General features: G+C 41.5%; 1 long non-coding RNA gene across 1 annotated transcript in view; it reads left to right on the top strand.

Moving 5' to 3' along the window:
- LOC140614452 (uncharacterized) overlaps nt 1-25022 on the top strand; it is a 54915-nt gene extending 29893 nt beyond the window's left edge. The window contains exons 2-3 of the long non-coding RNA XR_012015305.1: nt 22073-22138; nt 24876-25022. This is a non-coding gene — a long non-coding RNA (uncharacterized lncRNA). The remainder of the gene's footprint in view (nt 1-22072; nt 22139-24875) is intronic.
- Nucleotides 25023-25277: the final 255 nt, after the last annotated feature.

Here is a 25277-nt window from a genome sequence, read left to right as displayed (position 1 = left end):
AGCTGTATTTATTTCTACAATGGAGAAGAAATATATTTGTGATATTTTTTTTTTTTAAATTTTTATTTATTTATGATACACAGAGAGAGAGAGGCAGAGACATAGGCAGAGGGAGAAGCAGGCTCCATGCACTGGGAGCCTGACGTGGGATTCGATCCCGGATCTCCAGGATCGCGCCCTGGGCCAAAGGCAGGCGCCAAACCGCTGCGCCACCCAGGGATCCCGTATTTGTGATATTTAAAGCGATAGAAGATATCATCAGAAACAAGGCAAATCAAATCAATTACAAAAGAGTTTTAACTTTTGGTATCAAAGGAAAATCTAAATGAAATAACTTAGAAAATTATTTTAATTATTATGAATAAAGCTTATGGTCCAAAAGAGATACAGAATTATGTAAATTTATAGTTAAGACCTAGACTCTACTTGAAAATTTATCAGAAAATATGAAGATACTTTTTACATGTAAAGAATGACAAGTAACATCTTTCATTAGTATTGCCTTTACAATTTATAATGTCTTCATATCATCCTAGTGGATAGATTTGCTCTATCAAAATGTCTTTTTGTTTGTCTACAAATAGAAAAGAACATGAAAAATGTTTAGCCTGAATAATAACTGAAGAAATGCAGATTTGAACAGCTATGGAATGCCAATATTAAATTAACAATAAAAGATAAGATTGATAAAACTTGTTACATTAGATTCTGCATTGAAAACCTACACACATTACTGGTCTATCTGTAATTTGTTCCTATTTTTCTGAAGTGCAAGTTGGCAATTTGTATTAGAAACTATGAAAGCATTCATACCCTTTAAGTCGGTAATCCCACTTTTGGGAATACACACTAAGGTAGTAATCCGAATGAAAAGGAAAGTTGTTTATACAAAGATATTTAGGACGTCAAGTTCATAATATGGAAAGATGGAAAGTGACCAAAATGCCTAGTATGTGGGAATGCTTAAGAGAACCATAGTGTATCAGATTCTCCATGGCCACCAAAACTGAGACATATGTAAACAGAATCATATGTAAAACTGTGCATACATCATAATGCTAGGTGCAAGCAAAACAGAATGCAGAATAGAATAGCCACTCTTACAAACTTCATATACATGGTGTCTGTGCTTTGATGAGTCTGGAAAAAACATAGATGGATGTAAATAGCTGGGTGTTTTAAACGCATGGGATATTTTTTCCTATAAAATTATTTATTTAAACTTTTGTCAAACATCTACTACTTGACAAAACAAAAAAATGTGGTTAAAACTTCATTACATGTGTAATCTATGTAGTAAATTCTTTTCTAACACATAATGTACTTCTATCTTTCCTTGGAGACCTGACTTAGTATTTCTGTACTCCTGCTATTACTATGGTTGGGTTATCACCTATGGTAGGGCCTGCACAAAAATCCAATATAGGGAAGTTGCAAATATCTGAGAATGGCTGGGGAGAGTGAGGGGTTCCCCCTCTGTTCCAGATACAGACTTCTTGCTTTCCATGAAGTTAGTATATCCTCTGAACCTTGAGGAAGATTAAGTACTGCTCTGCATCCTGGGTTCAGAGAATGAACCTAAAACCATACAGGATGAGAGCAGGTTTGGGTGAAGATCTGACTTTATGCCCTGGTGTAGCTAGCAATCTTTTTCGCCATGTATGTATCTTATGTTACTCTTAGGTAACTTGACTGCAAGTTCCAGAAAAATCTTGCCTCAGTTTACTCAAAAAACAGAAAAACTTATTATTCCTTATAAGAAGAAGTCCAAGGGCAGGACAGTTCCAGACTAGTTAATTCCATGACTGAAGGTTCTTTCCATTTTTCATTCTGCCAATCTCAGAGTGTCAGCTTTAATAGTGGTTCCAACATAGCTGCGGTGGCTCTAGTCCATGGACATGACACCTAGGATCAGGACTTTTTCTTTCTTCTTTGAAGAGAAACCTTAACCAAACCCTGCCTTCTGCCCTCACTGTGGGCAGCCTTCCTTTCATTTCTCATTGGCCAGAATTGCATTCCACATCATTCCTAAGCCATTTACTGTCAAGGGGAATGAGACCAATGGCTTGCTGAAGTTAGGCCTATCAGGACTTGTCCCTGTGGCTGGGTGTTGGGTCTCCTTAGACACTTGTTGGCTCCTAAGGTCCTCCCCGTCTGGTTCTCTGGCTAGAAAGCTGGGCTACTCTGCCATGTACTTCCTGAGGATGTGTCTACCCAGATCCATGAAATAAGTGAATAGGTAGAGAAAAAAAAGCAGTGGGGATTCTCCCCATACTATGAAGACCTCAGTTTTTCTGGCCAGAGAGAAGGGCTCCCTCTCAGAGTTCTAGGTGCCTACTTGGCTGCTGCTCCCATTAGTATTGCCATAAAATTGCTTAGGACCTAGGGGGTGAGAGAGTGGAAAAAACAAAGCCCACTGACCCAGGGGTTTCTCCCACTCTATCAGATCCATAGGGGCTTGCTTTCTCATTCATACCTCAGAACAGAAATATAGATGGTTTCTCTTTGGAGTTCTTTCTGTCCTCATCTGGTGCACAGTTCCAGGCTTCAGACTGCCTTTGAATCAGGCTAAGTGATACTAAGTGTAAAACCAGAAAACTCACCGTTCTTTTTGGTGGTTCTTTGAATTCTTCTTTCCTTCCCCAGTCTATCTGCCAGTATTTACTTTCCAGAGTTCTCAAACAATAGCTCCTCCATGCATTCTGTCCAGGATTTTTTTTATTGCATTTAGTAAGAGAGAGAGGCTGGAACATGTTTATTCTATCTTGCCTGAAACTGGAAACATCCCTTTTTAACTTCCAGATATTTGGAAGACATGATGAGTATCAGTCTATGAGAAGGAATAGTCTTCAAAACTTGTAGAATCTGGAAGTGATTATCTCTTTGGACATAGTGTCAAAGAGGAGGAAAGAAACGATATCTCTCCAAAGTTTGAATTGGTGGTACAAGAGGCTGTATGGTTTGAACTGGTGGTACAGGAGACTGAAGTAGGGGTTAACGGGAAGGAAAGACAGTCTGAAGTTGGAAACATGGACTTTCAGAGGAAGGATTTTTGCTATGTTTAATTTCCTGAGAGTCACTGGTAACAAACACAGATAAGTAGCATCTTTTTTCTAGGCCTGCTTTAATGACTTAGCAAGATTGAAGATATTTGCACATGTATAAAAATTTTTAAGTATATGAACAGTACATGCTTTTATTATAGTCTTTCTTCACATATGTCTTATTAAATAGGACCATTTTGGTTATAAGTGATGGGGACTTATCTTGAGCAGACTTTGGGGAAAGGAGGGATTTATTGGCTCATGTACATCAATTAAGATTAAACTATTATACTGTGAAAGGGGAATGGGAACAGTGGGGTTTCAGCAACTATTCAATCTGTGGTCTTGGACATGGCCAGTGTTCCTTTTGTGCTTCCCTCTGCAGATAGGCCTTCTCCACATGGTGAGAAACAGCTTCTGAGAGCTCCTGAGTTTTGTTTCTTTAAGTATACACTAATGAAAAACATTCTGAAAAAGGGCAATCATTGGCCTAGACCATGGATACCTACCACGAATTCAATCAACTGTGGTAGAGATAAGAAAGTAAATTCATGGAAGGAAATGGCAGCAATTGAGGAAACCTCATGGGTGGAATGTGGGATTAGACCATCTAACTGAAAAGGAGAGTTTTGGGCAAAACCAATATGACAGCATAAAGGAGAATCTTGCTTTCAGTCAACCTAATATATTACAGCCTTGTAATCATATAGTTCTATTACATTCTATTTTTCTTTTCCTTTCCAGAATTCCAGATTTACCTGAATCCCCTGTCCTTCTTTGCCCCCAATCCTCCTTCACTTTTTTTTTTTTTAAATCATGGCTTGGCCTGTGCTAAATTTTGTCTTTTCTTCTTAAGTTTCTTCCAGTTGGTTGCCTCTTCCTTTCAGTCTATCACCTCCTCTCCATTTTTCTTCTTAATCTTCTTCCTGTGCTCTATAGACATTCTTTACATATAAGTAAACTTAAAAATCAAGCCTTACAAAGAGATTCTGGTCCTTAGTTCATAGGGGGAAATAAAAGGGAAGAGACAGAACACTGATCCAATAGTCCACAATCTTGGGCTGCCTAGTAGCCCAAGTGATAATGACACAGGCCCTGTTATCCATGAGTGTATGATCAGCATAGGGTGAGAGGCAACTAAGCAAACAGTCATGGTATGGATTAGGTTAATGGCAGAGGAAGTCTGGGGTTCTGGGGGACAATTGGATTGACTCTCAACCTGGATTTCCAAAAGAAAAATTAATGCTTGGAGAGACTAAGTAATTTGCCTTGCTTTACATGTCTGGAAAGTGGCTAAAATAGTAATCACCCTTTTTCTGTGCAGCCAAGACCTGATTTTCTCCCCACTACACCATCGTGTTGCTACAGGGGGAACATGCATGAACTAGAGTTCAAATAAGTATTGGTTTCTCATCACAGATGCCATGCAGAAGGCTCCATCTTTCCTTTCTCTAGGCTCATTTTGTCATGTGGTATGACTCCACAGAGATGAGATGTATTCTTACATCCTTAACACCTTTTTGGGATTTGCCTGTTCTTACATCCTTATCACCTTTTTGGGATTTGCCATTGATTGGATAATACATTCTACAGGTACATAGAAGGAAGAGAACATCACAGGTCATTAAATTCAGCCTCTGCATTCAGTCAGCTATCTCAGATATGGTATCTATAAAATAGCATGTGTTAGGGATATACAAAATTTCAGAATGTAAATTTAGTAGATAAGTGGAAAGACTTAAAGACACTTAAACCAGGGTCCTCTGACAAACAGCCCAGCCAGATCACCCTACTATGAAGATGATAGTTCAGGAACTCTGCCACATACTTGGGGACTTCCACTTACCTTTTTAGAGTCACACTCTTAAGCATATAGTCTAGGATATGCGTACTATAAAGAAATCTTACATGTGAGAGAGACTAAAACAAATATTATGAAAAACAAGTACCTCTCATATCTTCAGAGAGCTAAAAGCTTATTTCATTCATGAAATTAAAAATTACTATTAAACAACTATTAGAAATTTAAAATAGGAGAGATGAAATTATAAACTCAATAGAAGAGTTAGAAGAAAAATATGGTGAAATCTCTCAAAAGTAGAAGAGAAAGGCTGGTGATAGAAAACAGGAGGGATGATTGGAGAAAGTTAGAGGACCAGTAGAGGAGGTCCAACATCCAAATGCTAAAAGTTCCTGAAAAAGAAAACAGAGACAACAAAGAAGAATGCATCATTAAAGAAACAACTCAAGAGAATTTTGAAGAATTAAAAATTTAAGTATCCAAATTGAGAAGCCCTGCTGAGTGTTGAACACAATGAGAGAAAATCAATGGACTCTAAGACAGATCGTGACATTTCAGAACAGTAAGGATGAAGAAAGATTCAGAGAGAAGAATCAGGTTCTATAGTGAGAATTAGGAACTGAAAATATTGGACTTCTCAACATCGGCCCTCGGAGGTAGCATAGGATGCTAAAGTAACACCATCGAAATTAGAATGAGATGACTCTGCTGCCCAATGGTATCAGAGTTCTCTAGAGCAATAGACTCAATGGGCCCTATTAGGTATAGAAGTGTATAGTTGCACATATTTGTGAAAATATAAAAATGGATTTTTTTCCAAGGAATTGGCTCAGGTGACTGTGGGGGAGCTGGTAAGTCTGAAATCTGTAGGGCAGGCTGGAGATGCAGGCAGTAATTAATGTTGCATTCTTGTGGCAGAATTTCTTCCTCAGGAAACCTGTTTTTATTCTTAAGGCCTTTCTGGTGATTGAATGGGGCTCACCCACATTATTGAGGGCAATCTCTTTAATCTAAAGTCAAAGGATTGTAGATGTTAACCACATCTAGAAAATATTTTCACAGCAACATCTAGATTAACATTTGATTAAGTAACTGAGTACCACAGTGTAGCCTTGTTGACACATAAAACTAACACAGCAGTCAAACCATCAGTTAAGTGTGCCAGTAGAAGAAGACATTTTCAAACAGAGAAGATCAAAAAATGTTTATTCACCATATGTTCTTCCTCAGGAAGCTACTGGATGATGTGCTTCAACAAACTAAGGGATTAAACCAAGCAAAAGGAGGACATGCCTTTCAGGTTGGCCTGCCTTCAAGGCTCAGAGGTGTGGATTCTTGTGCAAATGATTTATTAAGGAGATTTAGAAGGGAATGGAAGAAACAGGACAAGGAAATAGAGGAAGTCAAGCAAGGTATGATTCCAGGCAGAATTCAGTCTGACCCTGCTGGGGAATGCTGGAGTATAAATTACTTTAGAGTTGTCCCAACCTGAACAAAAGAGGGGGCTTGCTTGTTCCTGTACATGCCCACCAATAGATAAGAGCTGCTTTGGGGGATGTTGGGTGAGGGATGAAAATTCCAAGGCACTTGGTTCTTTGGCTTTAGGCAAAGCACCTCCAGTAGCCCAAGTGTAGTCCTCTTTCGAAAAGCTACAGGTGTTGGTTGTTAGAAGCAAAAGCACCCCGAAGCCGAGAAGTGTGTGTGTGTGTGTGTGTGTGTGTGTGTGTGTGTGTATACAAAAGATAGTGAAATGGTATATGGCATTACAAACTGGGATATAGGAAACAGAATCCAATACAGGAGAGAAATAAAGGAATCCCCAGGTTGATGGTGAAGGAAAATCCCTAAACAAGTCATGCCAACAGTTCAGATTGCTGGAGTGGGTCAGGAGACTGGGAGAGAATTATTTAAGAAGATAAAAATGATAAAATGCCTAATGAACTTGAACATATTGAGAAGATATTTACATATATGAAGAAGAGTTCACAGTGAAGTTAACGATAAGGGTATAGAAAACTTACAAATGAAAGACCAAGACAATCATAAACTCCAGGAAAGACAAAATATATTAGAAAGTAAAGTAACCACATTTTATTTATTTTTTTTTTTTAAAGATTTTATTTATTTATTCATGATAGACACAGAGAGAGAGAGGCAGAGACACAGGCAGAGAGAGAAGCAGGCTCCGTGCACCGGGAGCCTGACGTGGGATTCGATCCCGGGTCTCCAGGATCGCGCCCTGGGTCAAAGGCAGGCGCCAAACCGCTGCGCCACCCAGGGATCCCAGTAACCACATTTTATAAGCCTGATGACTCAGTTGTGATTGGTGTTACATGATCATAATAAAGTAAACGCTGAATGTATTGAATTTAAAACTATATATATAAAAAAATAATATTAACACTATTGGGTAAATGGGGATAGGAAGTAGGTGTGTGTGGTGAGATGGAAGAGAGTGGCAGAAAAATCTCAGTTTCCATATTTGGAAGTAGTGGATAGAGCCTCTAAAAAATCAAGAAGTAGCAACATCAGTATATTACTTATAGATGGAGAGGAAAAAAATTCTAAAACAGTCTTCTAAAAGTTGAAAGTGAGTTCCCTGAGGGGGGCACTTGACGGGATGAGCACTGGGTGTTATTCTGTATGTTGGCATATTGAACACCAATAAAAAATTTATTATTAAAAAAAAAAAAGAAAGTGAGTTCCCCTGGGTGGTGGGAAAGGGGATGGGGTGGGGCAGTGTGTGCAACTGTTATTCTCATACAAGTCTTACAAAAATGATTTGACTCTTGAAATTGTGTGCATGTGAAACTTTTATTAAAATAAAAAGAGTAAATTAAAAAAGGAGGAAAGCCCTACAGGCAGAGATGACGGAGATGTGGGAAATTAGGAGGAATGGAAGTCGTCTGATTCAGATACATTTCAGATATATTAGTTTGTGTTTCCCCCAATCCCAAGCAGGGCCCAGGAGATAACAGTGCCAGCAGGGAGCCTTTGATCTTCAGACTTTAGCAAAAAAGAATCTTAGAACTTTAAAGACTTAAATTCATAGAACCATCAACGTTTGGAATCCTATATTCTTAGAATCTCACTTTAATTTATCCTTTAAATCTCAACTCAGGTGTCACTTCCTCCAGGAAGCCTTTACTGACCTTTCCCATACATCCCCTGGTAGGCTTTTCTGCTATCCCAGCACTCCTCAGGCTGCAGTGTCAGGTTGCTTACCTGTCCTCCTCCTCCACTGTTGGTAGAACATGCATTCCTAGTCATTTCCAGGTAAATGCAGCCATTTCCAGTTTGAACAAAGTTGTTCATTCAGCATTCTTGCCCCAACTCCTACCCTGTCCTATCAAGTCCAGGCTGTTGAGATGTCTCAGCTTGATGGAGAGCACCTGGTCTCTGGTCACAGCAGGAGTTCATGCTGGTGGCTGGGGTATGTAACTCTACCCCTCTGGTGTGGTTTTTGGCATCCTGAACTACTGGCACTTGCAGAGATCTCTCTGTCATTGGCCTATGCCTTCTTTGTTCTGATCACAAAGCTCCTCCTTGTCTGCTCTTCCTCCTGGAGCTTCTTAGATGAACTCTGGAGCTCCTGTGGGGCTGAGGAAGACTCAGGGGCATCCCTGCCAGGCCCTTTGCTCAGACATGCCCTCCACCATTTCATTCCGCTGGGTCTGGCCCACACTGGGACTGTGAAACTCTCAAGGACCTCATTTACCCTGTTGGGCCTTAGCTGAGAGTGACATGCATCCTTTCCCCTCCCACAGATCCCTGAACTAATCTGTGTTAGTTTTCTGTTGCTGCACAACAAATATTACCACAAACCTAGAGGCTTAAAACAAGACACAGGCATTATTCCCTGATTTCTGCGGGTCAGGAGTCTGGCTAAGGCTTAGCTGAGTCCTTACAAAAGCTGCAGTTTGAGGCACTGCCAGGGCTGGGTTTTCACTCACCTGAGGCTCAGTCGGGGGGAACATCTGTTCCAAGCTCACAGCGTCGTTGGCAGCACTCAGTTCCTTGTCATATGGTCCTCTGCATAGGGAAGCTCACAGCGTGGCAGTTGGCTTTTCCGTTAGTAAGGGAGAGTCTCCTTACAAGATCGGCACTAAAATTGTATGCTGTGCAGTCACATACGCATAATCACATTCATTCTGTCACCTTTGCCATATTCTGTTAGTTGGAAGCAAGTCACAGGTCCTGCCCACACTCAAGGGGAGGGGATTCTGCAAAGGCGTGAGTGCCAGGAGGTAGAGATTACGGGGGGGGGGGGGGGGGGGGGACGGGGGAGTGGCGGTGCACCTCAGAGTCTATCCACTGCAAGGCCTAGCGTCCAGAACACCCACCTGGGGGGCTGGGCCCACGCTTCTGCATTAATCTGGGACTCTCCCTCCGTCTCTACCTCCTTTTGGCCGGCGGGGTTTTGGGTAGGGAACTGAATTACTCTTCCTCAGGCATGTCTTCTTAATTCTACTGTTTACAGAACACTGCCTTTTTGTACTCAGAAGCCAAGATTTTGAGATCGTAAGCTATTTTTTCCTGCCAGAAGTTCCAAAATTCTATTTTCAACTGGAAAGCTGGAAACTCACTTTTTTGTTCTTTGCTTTTTATGCCCTTTCTTTCCAATGCAGTAAGCCCAGACTGCCCTAACTGCTGCCTGAAATTTGGGGAAGGTCACGGGCAAAAGAAAATTACTGGGAATAGTATCACTATGCCCTGGAACAATCCACAGGGCTCTGCTAGAACAAATGCAGATACAGCATCAGAGACCTGGGTGCAAATTCTGGTTCTACCACTTACTAACTCTGTAACCTAACTTATTTTCAATGAGCCCTGGTTTCCTCGCCTATAAAACAGGGATAATGATGTCTATTTTTATAATATTGTGAGGATTAATTGGAATAAAATTGGGAAAAGCACCTTTGTGAATTATAATGTACTGTATATGAGAGCATCACCATTATAGTTGCACAAGTGCACCAGAAAGCCCTTTAACATATTGAAGATAGCAGTCCGTGTAGACCTGGCTTCTTTGTAGTTCTGGATCTGGGACCAAAGCCTTTGATGTATTATATCTGTAATAGTAGGTGCTGACCACAGGCTTGTATTGTGTCTCGGGCAAGGGCTGGTTTGACGTGAGATTTTACCAAATCATTGTCATAATAACCAGATGGTAATATTATGTGTGTGGATGCTTCTGGTAAATCACAGAGGTGGAATGATTCTAAAACTGGGAGTGTTTATTCCAAAAGGCTATTTGGACAGAGTTTATTCATGCTTGGCACAATGTTCTTTCCATCACAACAGCATTATAACCCATCGTGTGATTCTATCGTGTATGGTACCAGGCTCTGTGCAGGGGAGAGTTATGTTATGCATAGACTTGCAGAAGTGTTTTCTTCTCTTTTGACTTGCTCAAACAATATTAATTTTAATAAGTATTTATGGAGGCCAGCTGTCATCGGGTGGTATGGATGACAAAAGCATGCTATAAAATTCCTTTAAATTTTTCCTGAAAATCTCATCTTCTGCTGCCTAGTAGCTCATCTTTTCCTAGAAGAAAGAAATTGATACGTCAGATTGCAGACCCAGCCGAAGACCTGTAAAATGAGGGAAGCAACCTGTTACGTGGGTATGAAATTAGGGCCCTCCCGATGGTAGAAGGAACTTCTCAACAAGACTGGTTCATTCGGGCCACAGATGTTTTGAAAAATTTGTCATTCTGCAGTTAGGGTCTTTCCATATCATCTCTCTTTAAAGAAAGCTGAATTGAACATACAGCATCTGAGTAAACTGCATTATTTATCTAACATTCTTAGAGTGACTGTGGGTGTACCATAGGCTTCATATTGAAATGGGAAAAAAGAGGGGAGGTTCAGTGATCCTAAATGGTGGTCTTCTGGGCAGATTGAGAATTCAGAGTGTGGTTGGCAGAGGGAAAGCAGTAGTTTATAGGGGTCAGAGCCACAAGCCCAGCTTGGTCTGCACTGCAGAAAAGAAATATAGGGACAGGGGAATCAGTATCTAGGAAGCTTCTCTGGCCTGGGGGACCCACGTAAGCAGGGTTAAGTATTGCTCCCAGGCTCAGAGTGTTTGCTCCCTGCATTATTTTTCTAGGTGCTCTAGTCTTAACCCTGGAAGGGGTAGGCAAAGGCTAATGAATGTTACTAACAGTTTTGGTTTCTTTTTATGTGCCAAGCCTGGTGTTAGGGACTTCATGGGCAGAACGCGCTTAATCACAATTCGAACTACATAAAGCAAATACAACCATGATGACTCTTATAGTCATAATAGCTTCTTCTCAGATGAGAAGAAATGACACTTTATTTTTTTTTATTTTTTTTAATTTTTATTTATTTATGATAGTCACAGAGAGAGAGAGAGAGGCAGAGACACAGGCAGAGGGAGAAGCAGGCTCCATGCACCGGGAGCCCGACGTGGGATTCGATCCCAGGTCTCCAGGATCACGCCCTGGACCAAAGGCAGGCGCCAAACCGCTGCGCCACCCAGGGATCCCAGAAATGACACTTTAAACATTTCTCTAACATTGAACTCAGTTTCCAAATCCCTATTCCGGCTGCTAAAAAAAAAAAAAAAGAAAAAAAAAAGTAATCTAGCATAGTTTTAAGTCTTTTCAACCCAATATATTCATTTTTCTTGTCACTTCTGGTTTAAAATGTAAACATTTCAAGGTCTATAGTTCTCCCTGCCCCCATTACTCCTGTGTTTTGTTCAAAGGAGCCTTTAGGACCTGGTGGCATTGCACTGGTGGGCATTGGCCTGTGGTTGCCTCACTGATGAGATATCTCTTGCAGTTGCTTCTCTTTATATTTCTTCCCATCTTGGTTTGTGCTTCGTCTGGGAGTAGGGATAACTTCTTCTGTTGATTTGGCCCTACTCCTGGTCTTGTCACCTCTGATCTGCCCTCCCCAGCCTCAGCTATGGGGCCCCCTTGCCTGTACTATGGTTATTTCCAGGCTGGCTCACAGGCGCTCATTCTCAACAAGCTTCTGCTTTCCCTTCATGCCCATGGAAACTCTTGAGACTTCTACAGCCACAACCACAACTTGTCACTGTCACCTCTGTAAGGCTGCTGGCCAACTTTCAGAGCTCTAGGATGAGCAGGGTACAGCCCTCTCCACTCTCAGAGCCTCTCCACCCAGCCTGGGCCTGTCCCAGGGAATGAGAGGCAGGGAGTTAGGTTCCTAAAGAGTGTCTTCTTTCTTTCCAAACTCTTTTCCTTCTCCTACATCTTGGAGTGCTTTCATTTGCTATGAAGTCCAAGGCCAAATCTCTGCTTCTTCTATCTATTGCATCTCTGTTTGCACGTGCTCTTGTCTTAAACCCAGGAAGTGTCCACTGACCTTAAAAGATAAAGAATGGAGCACATTTGTTCCCAAAGGTTGCTGTGTCAGTGGATGTCCTTCTCTTTAGTTGCAGAACATGGGTAGGAGAGTAGTCCCTGTATACTATATAGCCACATATCAACTAAGGCTTTGAAATATTATTTCACTATATTTATATTATCTCCATTTCACACATGAAAAAATTAAGTCTCAGAGAGGTTGAATATTTGATCAAGCTGGGGCAAAACCCAGAGTTGTCTTAAAGCAGATGCTTCTCATCCCCCACTCCCAAATCACACTACTGCCCACAGGAAGCCCATGCTCCATGCCAGATTCTGGGTGGCAGCAAAGAAGGGCCCCACAGGGTGTGATAGGCCTAGAGTCACTCTGGATTGGTAGCTAGATGGGGCTGTGAGAACCATGTTAATTATATAGGCAATAAATAGGTGTGTTCTGGCAAGCAGATCCCTGCTGCTTCCGCTAAAGCAGGAAGCAGGAAGAGATGGTGAGTTACTTCCCTAAAATGCTGACTGTTTTCTGCATTCAAGAAATTAGAGAAACCAGTGAGAACCCACAAATGGGTTGTGAACCCAGTGAGATGGGTGCAGTGACACAGGAGGAAAAGATAAAGGGGACATCCTCAACTTCTGAGGACTGATTCACCAGCAGGCAGAAAGATGGTATTAGAGACACACAGGAGACATGTGAACTCCTATTTCCTCGAAAGAGACATTAATGGTTGGAAATCTAATAGAGCACTTTCAACTCAAGGTAGTGGGTCTGTATGCTTATTTCTTTTCCTTTCTCAAATCTCACTGAAATGCCAGAAGGGATGAAAAAAGTACAAACCCCCAAGGACAAAGAATACAAGAGAGAACAGATCTCCAGACATTGGTATTTGGAATCCCACACACAAAGTGCCTGGGTAACCACCTGATCCCCTGCGGTAAAGCCCAGAAGCCAACAAGATGCACCTAAACCTTCCAGTCAGCTTTTTAAGGACTTCACTTTTAGACGGACAACCGGAGGTCATCAGATATTTGTAAAAAAATCTCTCATAGTCAAGATAGTGACCCACATGAGGAAAAAGTAACTCTGAAGAAACACAAATGAGAAAGAAGAAAGCTTAAAAAAAACTTCAAACATTCCCTGTAATTAAACATCCTTAGAGAGGTAAGAGGTAATGTTATGTGAGGTATCCTTAGAGAGAGAAGAGGGGATATGACATGGATGTGCCCCTGGGATTTAAAATATGATAAAAATGGGGATACCTGGGTGGCTCAGTCAGGTAAGCATCTGCCTTTGGCTTGGGTCATGATCCCGGGGTCCTGGAATTGAGCCTTGTGTAGGGCTCCTTGCTCTGCGAGGGGCCTGCTTCTCCCTCTCTTCCCTGCTCGTGTTCTCTCTCACTCTCTCTGTCTCTCAAATAAATAAATAAAATCTTTAAAAAGAAAAAAATATGATAAAATGATATATTCAATAAGTGAGTTTGAAGACAACACTGCGGAAGATAATGTGGAAGATAGTCTCTCAGGAATAGAAGAAAAAAAAGAGAAAATAGGAAAGAAAGTGGAACTGGAGAACCAGTTCAAGATGTCAATATTTGATTAAATCGAGCCCCAAAGAGGGAAGAGAGAAACTGGAGGAAAGGAAACTATGAAAGAAATAATATAAGAGAAACTTACCAAAATAATACAAGATAGTTTTCAGGACAGGGACTTCTGGATTTAAAGGCCCAGCAAAATGAAGGAACAGAATTTGACTATAAACTACAACCTCAAGTAATTTCAGAGCACCAGGGGTACAGAGAAAGATTTCAAATCATCTTAGGAGGGACGTCTGAGTGGCTCAGTGGTTGAGCATCTGCCTTTTGCTTAGGGCGTGATCCCACGGTCTCTGGATCGAGTCCCACATCGGGCTCCTGCATGGAGCCTCCTTCTCCCTCTGCCTGTGTCTCTGCCTCTCTGTGTGTGTGTGTCTCTCATGAATAAATAAATAAAATCTTAAAAAAGTCATCTTAGGAGAATAAGCAGGTTTATATAACATATCAGGAATCAGAGTGGCATGGAACTTATCAATACAAACTGTGGAAAAAGGAAGATAGTGCTTTTAGAATTCTAGGACAGATACATTTCAATCTAGAATTCCATTTTCTGCCAAACCATCAATCAAGATTGAAGGTAGAAGGACATTTGCAGACATACAAGTTCTTATGAATGAATTCCTTTGCATGATGTTCAAAGTATTATTGGGTGTGTGTTCCACAGAGTGAGATTGCAAACCAAGAAAGAAGAGAATATCAGGTCAATGCAGGGAGAGGCAACACAGGAGAGAGGCAAAAGGAGTTCCCAAGATGATGAAGAAGAGAAGTTCCTGCAATCAGCTGGTTTGTAGGTCTAGAGAGCACCAGGTGAAATTTGAGCAGGAGGTTGGAAGTCTCTGGTAGGAATGTTTCTAAGAAAACTACTGGAACTGGTATATTATCTGATACGTTCGATGGCATTGAGATGGTTCATATCATCCATAGGAGGAAGTTGACATATAAAGTATAAAATAGAAATATCAAGAAATCAGAACCTGTTAATATTATTTAGAAATAAGCAATCAGGGGCACATGGGTGGTTCAGCAGTTGAGCATCTGCGTTTGGCTCAGGGTGTGATTCTGGAGTCCTGGAATCGAGTCCACAGAGAGCCTGCTTCTCCCTCTGCCTATGTCTCTGCCTCTCTCTGTGTGTTTCTCATGAATAAATAAATAAAATCTTTTTAAAAAAAAGCAATCAGAAGAAATGGTCGTAAGAGCTGAAAATGGTTGTCTCCCAGAAGCCAGAATCAGGGGTGCAGCGAGTAGTCCCAAGGACTGATAAGTCTATAGTTCTGTTTAAAAGGACGTATATGATATTTTGAAAAATGTTACTTTGAAATTGCTGATATTTGTCAGCTTTGGCTTATGAAAATGGCAATTATACATGGTTCAGCTTAATTAAAATAGAAATATGAAACAATCTTAACAGTAGTTCTATATATATCAGAGTTTATTGGTTCTATAGTATTATGAAAATTAAGAATTTTTCACCAAGGTAGAAAAAAGAAAACAAAATTATAAGCACTTTTGTATAACTCAGTGGATGAAAACTTCAGTCATATCATCTCTGCCCTTCTAGTGTTTTGCATGTCTGTGTGTGAATTGTTTCTTCACCAGAGTACTGCATCTCCCTTCTTTGTTAGCTGTCTAAAATTTCAGCCATGGTTGTGGTTTCTTTCTTGATAAATGATTATTTTAAAACCATGCCAAAATACTTGTCTTGCTTTTTCATTCCTTGACATCTTTTGATGCCTATACTTTATTTATCTATTTCTATCTATCTCTTGAATCCCTATTCCAAACACCTTCTCTTTGCTCACTTGGTTCAGATTTCTGGGCAGATTGGACAGGATTCACACTGTGTTAGGGTTAAGTGAGACACAGTGGTCCACTTAACCCTAACAGTGCTGCTTCTGTACCTTAGTGCACAAACTCCTCTACCCTGGGAACTGCTTCCAGATGCTCTGGGTGAGCCCAAGGCAACTGTATGCACTGCAGGATGTATCCCCTTAGCCACAGTTGACTGGGACAGAGATGGCACCTAACTCAAGGTAGGCCAATCAGATTCCCTTCTCCAGGAATTCGGAATTGAACCTGAGCGGGGGAGGTACAGACAGCCAGTTATTTAGTTTCCTTGTGGAGCTATAACATGGTGCCTTATGTGCTGTGGGTTACAAAATCTGCCCTGTGGGCTAAGGATCAGGAAATGGTAGTCTGCAGAAGCAGGACAGTGAAGCAGATTTGCAGAGAGAATCAGGGATGAGAGATGGAAAAGAAATCATGATGACTTCCAGTTTCACCTTCCAGTTGTTTCCTGAGAAAGGCTACATTTTCCCTCTTGGGTTCTCTTAGACAGCTTAGTGACCTTATAATAAAGAAATTCTCCCCCTTGTTTTTCTTTGCTTAAATGAGTTTGAGTAGGCTACAGTTACTTGCAATCAAGAGAATACTAATGGGGACATGTCAACCACTAGAATTCTATAATTCAGTGACACATAGGACTGCTTATGATTTCGGGGAGGGGGAGGCGTGGGAACCGGAGTCTTAGGCAATGGGGAAGCTAAAGTAGGGACTCAGAGGGGTCCTGGGTGAATGAATTTTACTGGGTTTAGTGAATATGATAAGGAACCCCCCTACTTCACAAGCATAGCTGTGAGGGGGCGGGGAAGCTTGACTAGACTCGCTAAATATTCTTTTCCTTCAAGTTTTGATGTTAGTATTTGAAGTATAGCAGATAGCTAAAAACCCTAAGTAAATCCAGCTAGTATTTAACTGTGGTAAGGGGAGACATCTTTTTTGATGAAGATTTTTCTTTCTGGTCTTTAGTGTGTGTGGTGTGGAATCCATTCTAGAAAGCTCCTGTCTGTATTAAATCCTTCTCATGCTCAGTATTTTTTTTCCTTCCTTCTGCTCTGTCTGACCTGATATGATGTCATTTGGGCTGTATTAAACATTTTTTTTGAAAAAGAGTGAACATTATACATTTCATCCAAAAAATGCTATTTCTGGGTCTACAATTCATCTCTGCCACGGCATTTTCCTGGTTCCTAAAGGACTCTGGTACAGACGTACCTTCTCCCCCTCCTCCCTTTCACCTTGGATTCAGCGCTAAAAAATGTAAAAGACGTTAATAAGGCAGGAGGTGCTTTATGCCACAGGGTATAGATGATACTATTGGAAATGAGGAATCTTCTTCCTGAATGTTGTCAATTTGTTACTTTTCTGAGTCAGCTGGTGGCAGCTCAGCATGGGGCCCCGTTATCTCCCCGCCCAAGCAGCTGGCTTTGGGCACAAGTCTGGACTAGGAGAGATTGCTTCCTGGCCCCAGTGGGGCATTTCACAATTTTCTTTTCCTTGAGAAACTTTAAAAAGCCATCTAGGCTACACTACCTGTGTACTTCATTTAAAGCAGCTATCATGTGATTCAGTTCAGGAAAGGCAGCAGCCAGACACCCTGCTGTGGAGAGGGTGAAACTTGTCACCCTGCTGGAGGCTGGTGCCTGGGATACAGAGTACAGTGGGCCTGCGAATCAGTCCAGTTTGGCTCAACCAACACTTATTTGACACCTACTCTATGTGAGCAATTAATTATGTTAGGCGGGGGGGTGGGTGGGTAACAGCGGTCAGTAAGAGGTGGTCTGTGCCCTCAAAGAGCTCATAGTTTAGTGACGAAGATGAAAAAAATAAACAAATACTTAATATATAATGGGTAAAGTCAGAGAAGGACATACAGGAGCAGGAGGGGGAGGTAGCTAGAGCTGCTGTGAGGGATGCAATATGGAGGAAGGTAGTCATCTGATCTGAAGCTCAAGGAACAAATTGGAAGAAGCCAGGAGTAAAAGTGGAGGGAAAGCATTGGAGGCAGAGGGGAGGGGACAGCATGAATGAAACATGGAAGTATGAAACTGAGTTGCCTATTTGGGAGACAAGTAGATTGCTAGAGTATTGAAGAGAGGAGGGGGAGTATAGAAGACAGGGCTGGTGAGGTAAACAGGGTCCAGGTGGTTGTGTACTGGGTTGCAGGGGAGCGCATTGGTCTTTCTTTTATAGGGGTTGGAGAACCATCAGCTTAGGGGCATTCCCTGCATAGATGGAAGGGCTGAGCCTGAGGAGCATCCTGAGGGTTAAGGCTCAGGCCCAGAAGCTCTTGGAAAGAGCTGGTGGTAGGGGCAGAACTGAAGGGCTGGTAGCAGGGCTGCTGGACACCTTCAAGTGCTGAAGGTCTGAGCGAACCAGGACAGTAGCGGGCAGACAGATAGGCAGATGGGCAAGGAAGAACCAACGGGTACACGGGACTTGAGGGCCCTGGATCTGAAGTCTGCCCTGTGAGGTCAAGCCCAAATAATGAGGCAGGTGATGAGGGTCAGAGTAAATCTAAAAAGGTCAGAATTGTCAAAAGCCAGAGGTCCACTCAGCTATTGGCACAGGACCTGTCAAAAGTTGTGGCCCCTGCCTCTTTACCTTCTGTTCCCTAACCACCCCAATCCTGTTTAGCTAGCATTAGGCAATTTTAAGTTTCCATTCAAAAATCCATTCCTACTATTCTAGAGGTGACGGACAAGAATCATGCTTAGTCATCAGGTTGCTTGGGCCAGGTGGTGGCAATGGAGAGCAGTAGACAGATTGAAGTATATTTTGTAGGTTGACACACAGGACTTGGTTATAGATTTGATCTGAGGGTGAGCAAGAGGCATTTCAGGACTGTCAGATTCCTGGCTTTTAGCTACTAGAGGTTGGTGGTACCAACTGCATATATGGTATATTAGTTTGCTAGGGCTGCTATAACAAAGTTCCAAAGACTGGATGGTTTAAACAACAGAAATTTATTTTCTTATAGTTTTAGAGGCTGGATATCCAAGATAAAGGTATTGGCAGGGCTGGTTCTTTCTGAGGGAAGAATCTGTTCCAGGTCTCTCCTTGCTTTGTGGATGGCCATATACTCCCAGGTCTTTACATCGTCTTTCCTTTGTAAGTGTTGGTGTTCACATTTCCTTTTCTTATGAAGATACCAGTCATATTGGATTAGGGCCCACCCTAATAATGTTACCTTAACTTAATTATCTCTTTAAAAATCCTATCTCCAAATATGGTCCCATATGAAGATACTGTGTGTTAAGGACTTCAACATTAAGAACCTGATGGGGGGTGGGTACAGTTCAGCCCATAACAATGAAGATGATCAAGAAAGGATCAATTTTGTGAAGAAATTAGGAATGCATATATTAAGACATCTATAGAGTTGTTTTTTTTAAAATTTACTCATGAGAGACACAGAGTGAGAGGCAGAGACATAGGCAGAGGGAGAAGCAGGCTCCCAGTGGGGAGCCTGACGCAGAACTTGATCCCAGAACCCTGGGATCACAACCTGAGCCAAAGACAGGTTCAACCACAGCCACCCAGGTTCACAACCTGAACCAAAAGCAGGTTCAACCACTGAGCCACCCAGCTTCCCCAACTCATGCTTATTATTAAAAAAAAAATCCTGGCAAATTAAATGGTATGATAAAGGAAAGTGAAAAAAAGCTATCCCATTTTGGACACTTCATATTCTCTTACTTTAATTTCTTATTATAGGATCAACCACAGCAAATGGCTTTGTACAGGTTTGACTTCCTTCCTTTGATAGTACCTTGGCTCAAGCAACATGCTGAGTATTTTTGCTACTTTTACCTTGGGGTTTCTATGTACATACACAAGACTGATGAAAAGTAGAAATAAATTTATAGGAATGAGATAATTTTTTCTCTTTTTATTGAGGTATATTTGATACACAACATTGTGTAAGTTTAAGGTATACAACATGGTGATTTGATCAACTTCTATATTGTGAAATGATTACCAAATTAGGATTAGTTAACACCTCCATTACCTTACGTGATTAACCATTTCTTTTTGTGGTGAGAATATTTAAGATTATTCTTATAGCAACTTTCAGTGTATAATACAGTATTGTTAACTATAGCCACCAACTTACTCGTCTTATAACTGGAAGTTTATACCCTTTGATCACCATCTCTTCATTTTCCCCACTCCCTAGCCCCTGGCAACCATCATTCTAATCTCTGTTTCTATGGGTTTGGCTTTTTTGGATTCCACATATAAGTGAGAACATATAGTATTTGTCATTCTGTCTCTGATTTATTTCACTTAGCGTAATGCTGTCAAGGTCCATCCATGTTGTAGCAAATGGCAGGATTTCCTTCCTTCCTTCATGGCTGAATTTTATATCTCTACTATTTCTGTCTGTCTGTCTTTCTCTATCTAAATCTAGTTATCTAGAACTATCTCTATCTCTATCTCTATCTCTATCTCTGTCTCTGTCTCTTTGTCTCTTCCTCTTCCTCTTCCTCCTTCTCTTCCTCTTTCTCTTTCTCTCTTTCAAGATCCAGTCATCTGTACATGAATGTACATGAAACAACTTAGGTTGTTTCCATATCTTGGCTATTGTGGTAATGTAATGAACACAGGGGTGCAGGTATCTCTTTGTGATATTGATTTCATTTCCTTTGAATATATATCCAGAAGTGATATTTCTGGATCATATCCCACTATTTCTATAGTGGCTATACCAATTTACATTCCCACTACCACTGCACAAAAACTCCCTTTTTCTCCACATCTTTGCCAACTCTTATCTACTGTGTATCTCTTGTCTTTTTGATGACAGCCATTGTAGCAGATGTGAGTTGATATTTCATTATGGTTTTGGTTTCTATTAACTGATGATTAATGATGTTGAGCATCTTTTTAAGTACCTGATGGCCATTTGTATGTCTTCTTGGGAAAATGTCTCTTCAGATGCTCTGCTCATTTTTAAATTGGATTATTATTATTGCTATTGAGTTATATTAGTCCTTATATATTTTTGATATTAACTCCTTATCAGATACATGATTTGCAGATATACTTTAGGTTGCCTTTTCATTTTGTTGGTTGTTGTTTTTTTCTGTGCAGAAGTTTTCAGTTTGATATAGTCCCACTTATTTATTTTTGCTTTTGTTGCTTGTGCTTTTTGTGTCATATCAAAAAAAATTGTTGTCAAGACCAATATGAAGAAGATTTTCCCTTATGTTTTCTTCTAGGAGTTTTGTGGTTTCAGATTTTAAATCCATCTTGAGTTATTTTTTGTGAGAGGCATAAGATTGGGGTTTAGTTTTATTCTTTTGCATATAATTATCCAGTTTCTCCAACTCCATTTAAGGGACTATTTTTTCCTCATTGAGAATTTTTTTCCTGGTTTCATTGAATTGTCTTCCTGTGTTTTCTAGTAGCTTATTGAGCTTCCTTAAAACAGCTGTTTTGAATTCTTTATTGAACAAATTGCAGATGTCCATGTCTTTGGGGTTGATTACCAGAAGATTATTGTGACTCTTTGGTGGTGTCATGTTTAACTGATTTTTGTGTTCCTTGAATTCTTGAGTTGCTGTCTTTGCATTGAGGTAGCCGTCACTTCCTCCTGTCTTTACTGACTTCAGGAGAGGAATACATTTCATTAGTCCTGCTAGGGATTCTGAGGCTTTCTTAGACCTTCTATGGATACACCTATTCCACACTTCTTGCTCCCTCTTGTGGCAGAATTCTAAACCTTGTATGCCTTCCCTCTGCAACAGATAAGATTAAGTGCTAACAGCTTCCCTTTTGTTTTCCTGAAGGTGGCATGAAATGTTAAGTTTATGGACTCTCGGGATCCCTGGGTGGCGCAGCAGTTTGGCGCCTGCCTTTGGCCCAGGGCGCGATCCTGGAGACCCGGGATCGAATCCCATATCAGGCTCCCGGTGCATGGAGCCTGCTTCTCCCTCTGCCTATGTCTCTGCCTCTCTCTCTCTCTCTGTGTGACTATCATAAATAAATAAAAATAAAAAAAAAATTAAAAAAAAAAGTTTATGGACTCTCCCTGGCCTGTAGGTTGGAATGACTTTCTGTGCCTACTCACTAGGCTTCTGCCGAAGCTTGTTCTCACTGCCATTGGTAGCATGCCCTGAGAACTGGCCACTGGGTAGGATTATGTGTGGGTGAGGCACACAAAACACTGAGGATGCCCAGGTGCCAGTTGTGGGGATGTGTGGGCCAGGTGTTGAGGGTGGGTTTGATGGAGTCTTTGACATTGTTAATAGGATCACATCCTTTTAGAGCTCTCCAGGATTCCTATCTGCTGCTTACCTCTTGTCTTTGTGCCCCTTACTCATGAAGCTCATGACTCAAGGTTCTGGATGAAGTGAGAGAGGAATGGGCCTACTTGGCAGCATCCTGCACAGCTAGTGAAGCCAGGTGTTTATTCCCACGCTCTCATTTCTTCCCACAGGAGAAATCATAGACTGAGATGGCTGTTGGCCCTGAACTGTGCTGTCTTGGGGAAAGGATGATATAGGTAAAGCAAACTGTTCCTCTTACTCTTTCTAATGCATTTAAACTAGTATTTTTTTTTTTTTCCTCCAATGGTATGTTGGAACATCTTAATTGGAAACCTGGACTTCCATAAAGGCTCTTTGATCCCTGGATAATTGTCTATGACTGTTTTCCTCTCAGACCACAGCTGAGAGGGACTGGAGCTGGTTATGGGTCACTGTAGGGTACACAGTTAAGAAAGAGGTCTCTATGCCTATTATATGATGCATGGATGTGCCCCTCTCAGGTTCCTTGGCAAATGGATGCTAGATCGGACAGCTCCCACAAGGACACTTTTGTTTGTGGATGAGTGCCAAATTATTGTTGTTGAGGTAGAGAGGACAAAAATGAGGAGTGTCTTAGTCATGTGGGTGATGTCACTCCAGAAATGAGATAATTTTATATATCTTCAAATAATATTTTAAAAAGATATACAAAGGAGATCCTTAAGAGAATCTAGGGTTCTAGAATGGCTAGAGTGGCTGAACCTTCTATGGTGCAAAATTTAAGGAAGCACTTATTTACAGGGTCATGCACATGCCAGGTCAGACTCATCTTACCTTAGTCCCAGGCCTAGGCAGATCAGTGGAGTCTTTTGATGACTGTAGTCCTGAGAGCTTCTTTAGGGACAGGGCATAATGCCTGCTGAGTATGGGAGGTCTTTGGGGGCAGGACATTCTCCTCTGTGTACTATATCACGTAGATGAACGAAGGCAGCACAATCTGTAAGAATTGAAGAGAACAGGCTTTGGGGCCAGATGAGCTAGGACCAAATCCTGGCTCTGTCATATACTAGTTGAGTGGCTGTGGGTACCTACATGAAAATTCATCTGTTGGAGAGTGGTGAGCTATGCATGCCACCTTGTTGGGAGGGAAGTCTGATCCAGCAGAGGTCTAGTTATAGGAAATGGGTGCCCTGAGCATCCTAGGACAATGTGAATCACTTCTGTCTGGTGAGTTGGAAGAAAATTCAGTAAAGGAGAGGACCACCAAGTAATTTCAATTTACTTATTTATTTATTTTAAGATTTTATTTATTTATTCACAAGAGACACACAGAGAGAGGCAGAGACATAGGCAGAGGGAGAAGCAGGCTCCCTGCAGGGAGCCTGATGCAGGACTCAATCTCAGGACCCCAGGAACATGACCTGAGCCAAAGGCAGATGTTCAACCACTGAGCCACTCAAGTGCCCCAGTAATTTCTTTTGTTTTTTTTAAGATTTTATTTATTTCTTCATAGAGATGCAGAGAGAGAGAGAGAGAGTAGCAGAGACACAGGCAGAGGGAGAAGCAGGCTCCATGCAGAGAGCCTGTCGTGGGACTTGATTCCAGGTCTCCAGGATCACGCCCCAGGCTACAGGCGGCGCTCAACCGCTGCACCACCGGGGCTGCCCGTAATTTCAATTTAATAAACAATTATCAAGGACCCATTGGTATAAGACATTGTGCTGAACTTTAGGGCACATAGGGGTACAGGTATAGTTAGGATAATATATACCCTTAAGCTCTCTCACCCCCTTTCCTGATGGGGGCTGTGCCTGGTCTGGCTAGGGGTGTGCTCTGGTTGTGTGGAGGTAATGGGCCAGGGAGTTTGTCCTTTACCTGGAGTTGATTTGGTTGTTGAACTTAAGAATGTTTTAAAAACTGGAGGTACAGTAAAGGTAGGAGTGAGGAGGTGAAAAATGGGGTCTGAATGGGTCCACAAAAATAAGGAGGGTGAGAGACACTTACTGGAGCCAGGGAGAAAGATTGCTGGTAGATGAGAGTGGGAGATAGAGCAAGAGAATAAATGTGAAGAGGGTCGTGAGTGAATACTCGGCAGAGAAGTGGCTCTCCAGAGCTGGCTTTTACCTTCATGGCATGGCCTGTGGCAAAGCGATGGGGCAAATGCCTATCACCTAATGTGTGAGTTGTCTTCCTACTTCCTTCTCCAGGCTTGAACGTTAGTATTCTTAAGGAGGCATGGCTACATTTTCTAGAGACATGAACTCTGGAAGCCCTGAGTTTAGAGGCAGTACCCTGAAAATTAGCAGTATTTTTGTTTTCCTACAAGTCAGCATCAAGTCAAAGCTCAGTCTTCCATTGCTCCAAATCATCTTATCATTCTTGACTTTGCTGTGACTGATGTCTGTCAGTCACAAAGGTTCAGCCATAAATATATATGAACTCATGAGAAGTATTGGCCATGGCTGCTGGTATCAACTTCACAGTAAACTGAGCTCATTTTTCACTGATATTAAAAATATTCTTCCTGGGGCCCATGTGGCTCAATTGGTTAAGTGTCTGACTCTTGATTTCGGCTCAGGTCATGATCTCAGTTGGTGAGATCCAGCCCTGTGTCAGGCTCCTTGCTCAGTGGGGAATCTGCTCGAATTTCTCTCTCCTACTCCCTCTGCCCTTCCCCCTGCTCATGCACACTATCTCTAAATAAATAAAAACATTTTTTTCTTTAAAATCAGTTAATTAACATATAGTATATTTCTAGTTTTAGAGGTAGAGCTTAATGATTCATCAGTTGCATATAATACCCAGTGCTCATTTCTTCATGTGCCCTCCTTAATGCCCATCACCCAGTTACCCCATCCCCACCCTCTCCCCTCTAGCAACCCTCAGTTTGTTTCCTATAGTCTCTTATAGTTTGTCTCCCTCTCTGATTTCATCTTATTTTATTTTTCTCTCCCTTCCCTTATGTTCATCTGTTTTGTTTCTTAAATCCTACAGGAGTGAGGGCAGCCTGGGTGGCTCAGCGGTTTAGCGCCGCCTTCAGCTCAGGGCATGATCCTGGAGATCTGGGATCGAGTACCATGTCGGGCTCCCTGCATGGAGCCTGCTTCTCCCTCTGCCTGTGTCTCTGCCTCTCTCTCTCTCTCTGTGTCTCTCATGAATAAATGAATAAAATCTTAAAAAAATAAATTCTACATGAGTAAAATCATATGATATTTGTCTTTCTCTGACTTATTTTGCTTAGCATAATACCCTCTAGATCCATCCACATCATTGCAAATGGGAAGATTTCATTCTTTTTGATGGCGAGTAATATTCCATTGCATATCACATCTTCTTTATCCATTCATCTGTTGATGGACATCTGGGTGCTGTCTCTCTGTAAATAAAATATTTTAG

The sequence above is a fragment of the Canis lupus genome, chromosome 22 (assembly GCF_048164855.1).
Source record: "Canis lupus baileyi chromosome 22, mCanLup2.hap1, whole genome shotgun sequence".
Classification (NCBI taxonomy): domain Eukaryota; kingdom Metazoa; phylum Chordata; class Mammalia; order Carnivora; family Canidae; genus Canis; species Canis lupus.
The sequence above is the reverse complement of the archived record's forward strand: the minus strand, read 5'-3'. Positions and strand labels throughout refer to the sequence as shown.